This window comes from Dryobates pubescens, chromosome W (genome assembly GCF_014839835.1).
Source record: "Dryobates pubescens isolate bDryPub1 chromosome W, bDryPub1.pri, whole genome shotgun sequence".
Lineage (NCBI taxonomy): Eukaryota > Metazoa > Chordata > Aves > Piciformes > Picidae > Dryobates > Dryobates pubescens.
The window spans coordinates 483,788-493,323 of record NC_071656.1 but is presented as its reverse complement, the minus strand read 5'-3'; the positions used below and the strand labels follow the sequence as shown (position 1 = coordinate 493,323).

Genomic DNA, 9,536 nt, shown 5'->3' with positions numbered 1-9,536 from the left:
AAAAGTCATATCTTTCATGTGAAATGGAAACGTCTACTGAGAATACAGTAAAGAAAGTTGAAAAACCTACAAAATGTTCAGCAGTAACTCAAAGCCATAAATTAATGCAAATTAACAATGCTGTGTACACTAGTGTTCTTTCATTAGAGTCAAGATTTGTAAACAATTTCCACTTATTTTAAGAAAACTGCTCATGCTTATCCTGTTATTTTTCCAAATATGTACCTCTTAGGCCAAGATTTTCTATGCTGTTCTTCTCTTCAAAGACAAATTATATTTAGGGAACCTGAGGGAAGTCATGTAGGTATTTTAACACAGGGGGAGGACAAATAGAGGAAAGTACTACAAGGGTTGTCGTAGTTTGGGCTGGGTGCCCTCTGCTACAGGGGTGTTTCCTGTGTCCAGAAGTGTGGTGGTTTGAAAGGAAAGGCTCTGCTTTCCCTCCCCCACTGAGAAAGAGACCACGGCTAAACCCAGTCGGAGAAATGAGATTATATTTTACAAGGAAACAGATTAGATGTAACACAAAAAATACAGGTATTTTACAATATATACAGGAATATACAGCAAATTAACTCAACCAGAAACCAGACCCCCCCACAGAGGGGGGTGCCAGAAAGGCCTGGCACCAAGAGTTTGTTAGTTCTTATCTCTTGGCAAGAAGCCCAGAAGCAGATCCAGCCGAAAGGGACAGTGAAGGAAGGAAGACTGAGAGAAAGTTCCCAACTCCCCTGGGTCCAATCTCTCCTCCCACAATCCTACCAATGAAATTCGTTTAGAATACCAAAATATTTTACAAACATTTAGCCAGTGTGCCCCTTCCTTAAAGGCACAGCGTCAAACGGCCACAAGGGTAGATAATAAAATAGGTGGTGATTAATATATCACACATAGGAAATGTCTTGGTTTGCTCATTAGCAAACTAGCTGGTGTAATACAGTTGCTGTTGCCTGAATTCAACAGCTGGCCATCTTCATTGGTGCCTGTGCTGGGATATGTGCAGATGTAGGAGGATGGCAAGCGAGCTATCTCAGGTTGGCATAAAAGCAAAATAAAATGTGCTTCAGACTCTACACACTAGGACAGGGAAGGCAAACTATCCTGGTTTATCATAACAAAATCTTCACCAACCCTACATATAGCTATCTGGAAATTCCATGCCAACTGTTCCTAAAAGTTATATTCTTATCTCAGCCTTTTTTTCCTTTTTCTACTGTAACTGAATTGCACCAACTAGGCAGATATTTATCTAATTGCACTGTAAAAGCCTAGGCAGCTTCTCCAAGTCAACAATTCAATTTTGTGGACCACTTATTATCCCCATCAAATTTAAAGAAAAAAAAAGACTTAGTGCATCAGAATGCATGGTATCGCAAGTCTGTGAAAATTACATCTGTGACAAATTAATACTTGTTTCTGTCTCACTAATGGAGCACCCACTCATCTTCTGAAATGCTGACAAAGCAGATGGATTGATGTTTGTTGCTATGACCACACTGAGGAGCAATCAAAATGGAATTATTTTTTTTAAGAAGTTATAAGAGGAATACTAAGCATTTGGAAAATAGCCAATGATGTTTTATTTATCCTTACTTCTTTTCCATTTTTATTTTAAAAATAAATAAATATACATTTTAGAAGTTATTTTCATTACAAAATGATGGTAACAATCATAATTTAAAGGAGTGTGAAAGTTACTTGGGTTTAATTTCATTTTATTGCACAATATGTGTTTTCTGTTCCTGTTCTCACCATAACATCCTTTCATAAGGGCCACAGAATGTCTAAAAGCGGGTCATCTGCTGCAGGCTAGAAGGCTGTTTTAGCCACCATATAGGACTTCCTAAAATGTCTTCACATGAACAAATATCTAACTTGAGAGCTAAATTTCAGTCTTTCAAAGAAGCCATTTTTAAAGGCCTAAGCCTAAGAAGCTATTTTAACATACATGCTTTAGATAATCATCTGTGTTAAATTTTCTTTTTACTGGCAAATTCATTAAAAAGGGGGGTGGCAAGACATTTAAAGCATGATATGAGGTTCTCAGATTTCTTTAATCCATGCAAGTATGGCTTTTATCTTGCCCTGAATACAACAGTCCATTAGGCCAATTTTTAATTTCTGTCCTTTTCCAGAAGATGGATGTCCACATTAACTTGCTGGCCCATGATGCTGTATTGATTTACCTTTACACCTTACAAAATGGGGGGGGGGGAAAGGCCAAATTTAAAAAATCTTAATTTCTCAATATAATCCATTGTGGCCCTCCCAGCTCTTTTGTGACCATTTGAGGCTGTGCCTTTAAGAAAGGGACAGTGCTGGAACACTGGCTGAATATTTTGAAAACATTCAGATATTCTAAATTAATTTCATTGGTAGACTGGTAGAATGCAACTTTAAGTTTTAGTGCAGTTGGAATTTTCCTCAGTTCCACTCTGTTTTCCCTTTCCAGCCTGTCTGCTTCTGAGAAACTAGCCGGAATGACCTTGAATACCAGATAAGCATTAATCCTGCATGCACTTGGAGGCCTAATAAGAATTCTCTTCCTTAACAACTGCCTTTTCTGTCTCTAACCCTTTTTGGGAAAAAAGGGAGGCAGGGGGAGAGAGGGGGTACAGGGGGGGAACCCTCCTCTGTCCGGAGGACAGAATTTTGTTGTGTTATTTTTCTTTGCTGTATATTTCTGTATATATATTGTAAATACTGTATATATTGTGTATATACAACCTGCATTCCATATTGCTTGTAAATATAGTTTTGCTTCTCCAACTGAGCTAGCTGTGGTTTCTTTCTCTGTGGGGGAGGGAGAGCTGGGCCTTCTCTCAACCCACCATACATACAAACAGAAGCACATTCTTAACATGATAGAGAGGGTGCAAGTTTGTCATCATAGAATGGTTTGGGTTGAAAGAGACCTTAAAGATCATCTAGTTCCAACCCCCCTGCCATGGGCAGTGATACCTTTTTTTTTTTGCCACAACTTCTCTAATATGATGGATAGTAACTTAGCCACTTCATCTACCAGTTCCCTCAGGATCCATGGATATATCTCATCAGGTCTCAGATTTGTGCACCTTCAGGTTCCTTAGATGGCCTCAAATCTGATAATCTCCTTTTGTTCTCTCCTTACTCTTCTTTTCGTCCACAGTCAGCTGAATATGAGCCAGTCAAGCCTCGCCCTAAAAACCCCCAGCGATGGTGACCCCACCACCCCCACGGGCAGCCCATTCCAATGGGCAATCACTCTCTCTGTGTAAAATTTCCTCCTAACCTCCAGCCTAAACCTCCCTGGCGCAGCCTGAGACTGTGTCCTCTTGTTCTGGTACTGCCTGCCTGGGAGAAGAAACCAACCTCTGCCTGACTACAACCCCCCTTCAGGTAGCTGTAGACAGCAATAAGGTCACCCCTGAGTCTCCTCTTCTCCAGGCTAAGCAAGCCCAGATCCCTCAGCCTCTCCTCATAGGGCTTGTGTTCCAAACCCCTCACCAACTTTGTTGCCCTTCTCTGGACACGCTCCAGCAAGTCAACATCCTTCCTAAACTGAGGGGCCCAGAACTGGACACAGTACTCGAGGTGCGGCCTAACCAGTGCAGTGTACAGGGGCAGAATGACCTCCCTGCTCCTGCTGGCCACAGTGTTCCTGATGCAGGCCAGGATGCCATTTGGCCCTCCTGGCAGCCTGGGCACACTGCAGGCTCATGTTCAGCCTACCATCGACAAGCACTCCCAGGTCCCTCTCTACCTGGCTGTTCTCCAGCCACTCTGACCCGAGCTTGTAGCTCTGCATAGGGTTGTTGTGGCCAATGTGCAGAACCCGGCACTTGGATGTGTTAAATCTCATGCCGTTGGACTCTGCCCATCTCAGGCTGCGTCAGGGGAGATTTAGGCTGGAGGTTAGGAGGACGTTTTACACAGAGAGAGTGATTGCCCATTGGAATGGGCTGCCTGAGGAGGTGGTGGGGTCGCCGTCGCTGGGGGTGTTCAGGGCGAGGCTTGACAGGATGCTTGGTTGCATGGTTTAGTTGATTGGGTGGTGTTGGATGATAGGTTGGACACGATGATCTTGAAGGTCTCTTCCAACCTGGTCTATTCTATTCTATTCTATTCTATTCTATTCTATTCGTGCAGCCTGTCGAGGGCCCTCTGCAGAGCCTCCCTACCATCCAGCACATCAACTCCTGCCCCCAGCTTGGTGTCGTCAGCAAATTTACTGATGATGGACTCAATGCCCTCATCCAGATCATCAATAAAGATGTTAAAGAGCATGGGGCCCAGCACTGATCCTTGGGGCACACCACTAGTGACTGGCTGCCAGCTGGATGTGGCACCATTCACCACCACTCTCTGGGCTCGGCCCTCCAGCAGTTCCTAACCCATCGCAGTGTGCTCCCATCCAAGCCATGGGCTGACAGCTTGGGTAGGAGTTTGCTGTGGGGGACAGTGGCAAAGGCCTTGCTGAGGTCCAGGTAGACTACATCCACAGGCCTTCCCACATCCACCAGGCAGGTCACCTGATCATAGAAGGAGATCAGGTTGGTCAGGCAGGACCTGCCCTTCCTAAATCCATGCTGGCTGGGCCTGATCCCTTGGCCATCCTGTAAGTGCTGTGTGATTGCACTCAGGATGACCTGTTCCATAATCTTGCCTGGCACTGAGGTCAGGCTGACAGGCCTATAATTCCCTGGCTCATCCAACCGGCCCTTCTTGAGGATGGGTACCACGTTGGCCAGCTTGCAGTCATCTGGGACCTCTCCAGTGAGCCAGGACTGCTGAAAAATGATGGAGAGCGGCTTGGCCAGCACATCTGCCAGCTCTCTCAGCACCCTAGGATGGATCCCATCTGGTCCCATGGACTTGTGGGGATCCAAGTGGCTAAGCAGATCACCAACTACCCCATTCTGGAACAGAGGAAAACTATGCTGCTCCCTGAATCCTTCTGCCAGCTCTGCAGGCCAGCTGTCTGGAAGACATTCTGTCCTGCTAGTAAAAATTGAGTCAAAGAAGGTGTTAAGTACCTCTGCCTTCTGCTCATCCTTTGTTACAATGTTCCCCTCCATGTCCACCAAGGAGTGGAGGTTGTCCTTGCCCTTCCTCTTGCTATTAATGTATTTATAGAAGGACTTTTTGTTGTCCTTCACAGCAGAGGCCAGTCTAAGCTCCAAATGTGCTTTTGCCTCCCTAATTTTCTTCCTACAAGACCTAGCAACATCCTTAAACTTTTCATGGGTTGCCTCACCTTTCTTCCAAAGATGATACACCCTCTTTTTTTCCCTTATTTCTTTTAGAAGTTCATTACCTATGCAGGCTGGCCGTCTGCCCCGGCGGCTCATCTTCCGGCACATTGGCACAGCCTGATCCTGCACCTTCAAGAGTTCCTCCTTGAAGTAGGCCCAGCTCTCCTGGGCCCCTTTGTTTCTAAGGGCTTTATCCCAAGGAACCTTCTGAGTTAGTTCCTTGAGCAACCTGAAGTCCGCCCTCCGGAAGTCCAGAGTGGAGGTCTTCTTGCTGCCCCTCTTAGCTTGTCCGAATACTGAAAATTCAATTATCTCATGGTCGCTGGCCCCTAAACAGCCTCTGACCACCACATCACCCACCAGCCTTTCCCTCTTGGTGAAGAGGAGGTCAAGCATAGCCTTACCCCTGGTAGGCTCACGCAGCACCTGGGATAAGAAGCTGTCCTCCATGCACTCTAAGAACCTCCTAGACTGACTCCTCTCTGCTGTGTTGAGATCCCAGCAGATGTCAGGCAGGTTGAAGTCGCCCATGAGAACAAGGCCAGGCGATCTTGAGACAGCCTTAAGCTGCCTGTAGAATGACTCATCTTCATCCTGGTTGGGTGGTCTATAACAGACTCCAACCAGGATGTCTGCCCTGCCGGTCTTCCCTCTAATTCTTATCCACAAGCACTCAACCCGATCATCCCTGATCTCCATCTCAATGGCATCTAGAGACTCCCTGATGTACAGGGCCACCCCTCCATCCCTTCTCCCTTGCCTGTCTCTCCTGAAGAGCCTGTAGCCGTCAATTGCAGTGCTCCAGTCATGTGAGTCGTCCCACCACCTCTCTGTGATGGCAACTACTTCATAACTTTCCTGCTGCAGCAAGGCTTCCAGCTCCTCTTGTTTGTTGCCCATAGTTCGTGCATTAGTGTACATGCACTTCAGCCGGGCTGCCAGTTTCACCCCTGGCTCTAGCTTATCACCCCCAGACTCCTGCCTGGGGGGACTGGTTTCAGCTCCTTCCCCCTTCAAATCTAGTTTAAAGCCCTATCTATGAGACCTGCCAATTCCCTTCCTAGAATCTTTTTCCCTTTGAGGGATAGGCCTTTTTCATACACTCTGATCTTTCCCCTCCTCTGGGACAGATGTGCTCCATCTGTTGCCAGCTGACCTGGTGCAGTAGAAAGTTTTTCAATATCGAAAAACCCAAAATTCTTTTGACTACACCAGCCTCTAAGCCACTTGTTGACTATGGCTGCTGTCCTGTTCCTTATGGTATTCCCTCCTGCAACTAAGGGTATAGATGAGAAAATTATTTGTGCACCTGACCCCTCAACGAGATCCCCCAGGGCTTTAGTCATTCTTGATAGGCCTGGGAGTTCTGCTTGGAACATCATCATTCCCTAACTGCATAACTAGTAAGGGGTAGTAGTCAGAGGGCTGCACCAAACTGGGTATCCTTCTGGTAAGTTCTTTAAGCTTGATAAAAGCATTAAAAATCTTTATTAAAGACAGAGTATTATTCAGGAAATCCTAAGACTTGGAAAGATTCAAGTGCATTTGGTATAAGATATTGTCCCTTTGCACAAATAATATACATCCAGAGATGAAAAAGTGTGTTTATATGTCACAGGGTATGGCTGAATCCTGAAATCCACAAACAAGGAAGGCTTCCTTTGAAAATCAAATTATTTTTGTCCAAGTACTGCGGAGCAAAACAATATGAGTAGGAATAGACATAGTTAATTAATCAGATATAAACGCTATTATCTCACTCTACAATTGTTCATAGCTTTACCTGTACAGAGGTAAACCAGAAAAACTTTCAGACTAGGACATTCTTTTTCACCAAATACTTCTTCACATAATTCACAATTAAAACATTTCCAGTAAATCTGGTGGCAGTGGGGAGCAGCAGCCTTTAGTAAAAGGCCCTTCACCTGAACATCAGCATTTTCCCCCATGCTCGTCCAAAAATTTTTTTTTAAAGATCCACTCCAGTTTGGGACGTCCACCTAAAAATCCTCGCCCCAGTAATGCTCAGATGTTTCAGTTCCTGCGACATGGCCTATTTACACCCAGAGACAGACATAAATGATAACAGTAACTCCAGCAAGTGTCCCAGGTTTGACACATCTCACCCGCTGCAGAGGTGGGGAGTCGGGCGGCACTATCGCCTTTGTGGGTTTATTTTAAGATGCCTTTTTAAGCCTGTCTCCTGAGAAGTGGCATTTTGCAGTCCTCCTCCCCAGCATTCTTAAGGAAGGCAAAAATAAAACCCAAAACGTGTGGTTTTTTTTCAACAATCAGTTCATCACAAATCAGTGTCTGCCTTTCTCTTAGCATAGACCTAAGTTTAAACTTCGGTCTTCTTCCACACACCAGAAAAGGAGAGTAAAGAAACTCAGGCAGCAGGTGAAGGGGTAGGGAAGGGGAAAAACAACCATACAGCGGAGACTCAGCTGTGCTTGCTGCTGCCAAGTGAGGCATGATAAAGAGAGGCCCCCCCCCGCTGCAGCGGAGCTGGGATAGAAGTTACGTGAAGCAGCACAGTAGCGGAAGCGATACTAGTAAAGCGAGTGAAGACGCAGCAGTGGGAAGGGAGAGGCTGTTGGTGTTTAGCGCCGGTGGGGGGAGTTATTCCTGCAGCTGCACTTCCGGTCGGCATTTTGTTCTGAGACGCACATACAGGAACCCTTCCTTTCTCCTCCTCTTCCTCTCCTTCCCTTCTGTCCTCCGCTCGGTAGCAGTTCTCTGTGCCCAGGCTGCCACCTTCCCCCACCCTCTTGTACTCGCACATACAGAGGGAGCGGCGGCGGCGGCCCCTTAGCAGCTGCTCCTGTTGTCCTTGTTTCTTCCCCCTAAATCTCCCCCCCCCCCCCCCCCCCCCCCTCCCCCCTCCCTAATCCAACTCCCTGCTTCCCTGCCTCTCGGAGTGTGTCTCTGAACCGGTTCGGTTCGGCCGGAACAACCGGGTTGATGTGAAACAGGCTCAGGGGAAACGGATTTGTCTCGGCTGCTCACCCCCCAGCTCTACATGTTCGCTGCACTGAGGAGGAGACGGAAGAAGAGCCAACCCCCCTCCCGGTCCGGATTATTGTTGTTATATTATTTCCCCTCCTCCTCCTGCTTCGCGGCGGCGGCGGCCTAGCAGCGGCGGCAGCTCCCCTGAGGAGGGAGGGGGCGGATTTCTCTCCCTCTCTCGGATTCTCGTTGGATTCAGGCGCCAATTTGTTCAGGTAATACCCTCTTGTCTCCCTTTCCCCTCCCTGTCCTCTCTAGCAGTGGGCCAGGCCTTCTAGCCCAGGCGGCCCAGCTCTGCCGGGAGCAGAAAAGATTGGTTAGCTGTTACCCGAAGTAGGGGGGAATAAGTGGCAACCAGAGGTGTTTATTTTGCAACCCTTTTTCCTGCACGCTTGGGGTTGGCGGAGGAAATTGGTTCTTCCTGGGATGCCGGGAGGCCCAGGCCCAGTGGAGAGCGTAGGCCCACCGGCCAGCGCCTTTACTTTAGCTCGGGGATTAGAAAGGCGAAGCGGCTTCTCGGTGACAGGCCTCAACCCGGAGAAGAGCAGGAGGAGGAAGAAACAATGCAGTTATCCGCAAACGGGCACTGATCCTTTTTCCATGTTTACAACTTGGCCAGGGCAAGGCAAAAAGAAGGAAGGTCCCAGCACAGACAGCCCTCTGAAGTAGAGAAGTGGAGGAATAGGGAAAGAGGGACAATGTAAATACCCAGAAACAAAAATGCCAGCTCCCTTTGCAAACCTTCTGTTTCCGTTCTGGGACATTGAAAAGTCCGAATGCACATGGATTTATAATGTGCAGAGTTTTAATCTCTAAATAATATAGCTATTGATTAGTATGTTAATCGGTATATTTATAGCGTAAAACTAGTGCTTGTGGGATGATTGACACAACACAGACACCTGCAGACGGGAAATAGATAAGCATATTGTTTCAGATACTCCACACAATTTCAATATTCATGTTATGTATATGTTACAGGATTTTATACTAAATTGAGATGAAATACTATTTTATACGCTTAACAGAAAATGGGGGAGAGGTGATGTGTAACGTGCTATGTTTATGGCATTTCAGGGGCCAAGGTGAGGATGAGCTCTTACCCTAAGTACTTAAAAATGAAAAGTAAATTTAATTAAAGGAAAAGTGAGGAATACTTAAAAAACATTATCCTTTCTTGTCAGGCCATATCACTTTGAGATCCTGAGGTTGTTATTAGTTGTTTGTGTCCGTAATATTTGAATATGTAATTAGGTGCCATTTTAATAGGTCAAATGTGTTTTGTAAATGATT

The 9,536-nt window shown here is 46.2% G+C and overlaps 1 protein-coding gene across 1 annotated transcript in view; it reads left to right on the top strand.

Annotated features, from left to right (window-relative positions):
• The first annotated feature begins 8,264 nt into the window (after positions 1-8,264).
• Positions 8,265-9,536, top strand: part of LOC104301319 (nipped-B-like protein) — a 254,016-nt gene continuing 252,744 nt past the window's right edge. The window contains exon 1 of the mRNA XM_054177739.1: positions 8,265-8,458. The gene's annotated coding sequence lies outside the window, so the exon portion shown is untranslated. The remainder of the gene's footprint in view (positions 8,459-9,536) is intronic.